Genomic DNA, 4018 nt, shown 5'->3' with positions numbered 1-4018 from the left:
GCTAGAATATTGAATTATTCATTTTACATTAATTAATAATCTGACGAGTAAAGACTTCCATTTGGAAATGAGGTAGATCTATATGCTATTTGTATATATTTCAAATTCTCCTTCTTACAGACCTGCCCAAGTACACGTTGGCTGTTGGGGGGAGTCTGTTTCTTCAGATTGCTCTTTTTTTTGCTTTTGACCAGACAAGCCAATCCTGAACAAGGAAATGTTCTATCCAAAACTGATGAGTTAACTGAAAAAGTAGTTGTTTTGAAAGATTATCTTTTCAGTTACATTGGTAATAATTTCACAGCTGTCTTCTAAGCCTAAGGTAAAAAGGCTGAACTCAATGGCAGAGAATTGCACAACTAAGCAAGTACTTCACAAAGCATGCTCATGTGCACTAACATTTCTTTCAGGGAAAAATAGTAACCAGTAATAATATTTTACTAATAGAAATTATAAAAAATACTAATGAATGCCAAAAAATGTGAGATGTGTAGAGATTAAATGAAAAGTAGTACCAGTGTAGAACAAGTAATGAAATTATAATTTGTTATCCAGTAGTTACTGCTTGTTTTCTCATCTCAAAAATTTGTGTACTGATCTTACAGGTTTATGAATGTAATTGTTGTACTATATTCTCATGTATAGATAAATCTGAAATAAAAAATAATTGTACATAAAATGACTCCAACTTTACAAAAAACACATTACATAACATTGTAAACTTCATACAATAAGATGGAACTAGAAGTGGGGCTTTTTTCGTAGTTGTTTCTCTGAGACTCAGATTTGAAAAAAAATCACATGATATTTTTTGAGGGGAATCTAGCAAACCAATTTCACTGCTGCAAAACTGAAGCACCCCTATGACTGTGGTGGGAGCTAACACTATAGTGGATCAATACATGTTCCAGAGTTTGTAAAAAGCCTGTCTCATCACAGCTACAAGTATTTAAACCACATTTTAAATCTCTATAATCTCCTGATTATCATGTTATAAAGCACCTCAAGGAGTCCTGCAGTAATTTTAACTTAATGTCCTTGCTTTGAAGGGGGATGCCATGGACAAAGCCCTATATCTATAATGTTTACTTGACTTCTGTCTTTAGAAGAAATCTGTATGCACTCACCCAAAACCTAAGTTTTTTATTACTTCAAGACAAGTAACCAGTACTAGAGATCTGAAAGATCTGAAATTAGAAAACCTGAAGTTATTTAAAGCCATACATATGGAAATTCAATCAATATTCCAATAGCTCTGCCTTCACAGGCCTATAATAAGAAACTTCAGAGAAGATAAGACCGAATACGGTTTTTTTTTTCCTACGTTTGTTCACCTCCGTGATGTTAAGCAATGTCATTTTCCTGTTTTGTGGAATGGTATGCTGACCCTTGAGTGAAAAATGCTATTCTGGTCACATCACACCATTGAGGAAGGTTATAGGGTGAAGTCCAGCAGTCCAAAACACCATTAGAGAGCTCTTTTGCTCCATGTGACCCCATCAACAGCCAAAAAGAAATACTTTCTCCTTCCCTCCTGCAGCAGAGGGAGAGTGGGCCACCATGTGAGTGCAAGAGGTACCAATGTTTTACCCTGAGATGGAGGCAGTGAGAGCCTCTGCTCCTCAGGCAGAGCAGAGCAGAGCAGAGCAGAGTCCATTCAATAAAGTTGCATTTTAAACTCCCAGCCTCATATTCCTTTTGCATAATCTACTTATGAATTATCCTACAGTGCAGACATTCATCCAGAGTAAATCCACATATCAGCATGCTGAAGACATGCTGAAGACATGTTAATGGTCTTGCATATTACAGTCTAATAAGATTTTTGGTATGTCTTTCTCCTTCTTCACACATTCAGTGGGACATGTACCAGTGGTGCTGCTGCTGTGCTCTCCAAGGCAATTAAGCAACAACATTTTGTATTAAAACAATTAATATAACTGGAGAAAAAAAAACAGGCTGCCTTTTCTGAATAGGATTTGAGTGCCCTGGAATTTTTCCTTATTATAATCTTTTTGTATATTAAGTAGCTTGATTTCTGCTGCAGTTTTCATTTGAAAGAGCTAGCAATTTATTTTCTCTTCTGCCTAATAAAATAGGAAATATTTTCTGCCCGCTGAAATCTGAAAATATTTTTAAGGGCCAGGGAAAAGTATACTATAACAATCCCGGTTTTTGTTTGTTTGGTTTTTTTTTAGGCAATTCTGATAAACATGGATGATTAAAAGTAAGGTAAAATAAGTCTGGAAGCAATTTCGAGATGATCAATAGTGAGAATGTTTAGACCAAGCTGCTGCAAAGACTCAATGTAAACTGCAGATGGCACCATTTATACAACATTTTAAAGAGCAGGATGGAAAAAAAAAATCTCTTTTCATTGGAGCTTTCTGGTGGCTTGCCGTGATCGTATAGTGGTTAGTACTCTGCGTTGTGGCCGCAGCAACCTCGGTTCAAATCCGAGTCACGGCAGAGGACGATGTCTCTTTTGAAGAGATGTAATTGCAGATTGCATACCAAAAGTAATCTATTAGTGATGTCTAAGACTAAATTGAGAAAGCAAATAGAAGCTCTATAACTTTTACAAGAATGTTTTTCAAAAAGAGTACATAGCATAAGTATTAATTCAGAAATCCTAGTGCCAAGTGGGATTTTTTTTAATTTAAATTTTTATGGAGAGTGTGAAAAATGTAGTCTCATAGCAGCCATGGAATTTTTTCTCCTTACAGCTACTTAATGTCTGGACTGAGCTATGAAACCTCTTTGGTTTTGATCTTTCTTAGTTTCTTATGCTAATAAAGCAATCAGCATGAATTTCTTAGAAATATGACAGTGGTAGATGTGGAAATCTGGCTTACCTAGGCCTGGACTTCTGCCAGCAGAAGGTCTTTGCTGGTGACAGACAAGGGGAACCATCACTTGGCTGTTGATTCTCTTTGTTTTTATAGTAGGAACACTGTGCAATTTCTCTGTCCTGTTTCACTGAATAATATGAGCTCCAATTCTCAGTATGAAGACTTCAAAATTTACCACTTTGATTTAGTAAATTGATTATGTTACCTAACAGCTCTTTGTGCAATAAACAAAGAAACAAACAAAATTACATAATTGGTAATAACTGGCAATTGGTAATAACTACATTAATAAAGCATCATTTTTACAAGTTGATAAAGAATTTGTAAACTACCATTTAGTTTCTGGTAGTTGGTCTTTTGATATGGAGTCCATTCAAGAGCAAGCACTGCTTTTCTCGCACTGCTGCATCTGACAGGACATCAGCCCCATTACAATGGATAACATCTCCAAAAAGCCCAGATAGATTCAAGCTTCCTGCAACAAGCCAACTGCTTCAGAGTGTGAATGGCAGGTGCCTTTCTCTCTTTCTAAGAGAGAAGGAAAATTCTTTACCATCCTGCTGAGTGATGAGGGGAAACAAATCTTTTTTAGCACCGGTGTCAGGAAAAATTCAAAGCTCTACATGCCTGTAAGCCTGGGAGGGCACATCACCTTTAGAGGCTGTGGACTTAGATGTCCTAGTTTTGGTTTAGTAGGCTAATGACCCCTAGCATGTTAGGACCTCCCTCAGGTTCCTGAGAGCTCTTTCTGATTTGCTTAGATTTCCTGTCTAAATATCATTCAGCCTTTTAGGAGCATGTCAGAGCAATTAGCTTGTGAATTCTTGGTCTAATTGATGAGACAGATGTGACTGATTTCCCAAAAGAAAGCAATTTAGAAATATGCATTGGCATGAAAGAGACCAGGATGATCTTTCATATTCTATCCCCGCTGTAGTCTTTTGGAAATGTCATCTGGTGTGTTAGATTTAATGGAATCCATAAATAGCAAATTAACTCATCACAGGTGCATGTACTCTTTAAAGAATCCTAGTGAATTAAGTTCTGAAAAAGGAATTAAAAAATTGCCACACCAAACATTTTGCTCGACTCATTCATCATCCTAAGGCTGCTAAAGCACTCAAAGCTCACCCCTGCTTGACCTCAACCTACCTGGAACTGACTTC

At 36.7% G+C, this 4018-nt stretch overlaps 1 non-coding gene across 1 annotated transcript; it reads left to right on the top strand.

Moving 5' to 3' along the window:
* The first annotated feature begins 2397 nt into the window (after positions 1-2397).
* On the top strand, positions 2398-2469 carry TRNAH-GUG (transfer RNA histidin (anticodon GUG)). The gene has a single exon. It is a non-coding gene; the product is annotated as a tRNA-His (tRNA).
* The last annotated feature ends 1549 nt before the right edge of the window (positions 2470-4018 follow it).

Source organism: Lonchura striata, chromosome Z (assembly GCF_046129695.1).
Source record: "Lonchura striata isolate bLonStr1 chromosome Z, bLonStr1.mat, whole genome shotgun sequence".
In the NCBI taxonomy this organism is placed as follows: Eukaryota; Metazoa; Chordata; class Aves; order Passeriformes; family Estrildidae; genus Lonchura; species Lonchura striata.
The sequence above is the reverse complement of the archived record's forward strand: the minus strand, read 5'-3'. Positions and strand labels throughout refer to the sequence as shown.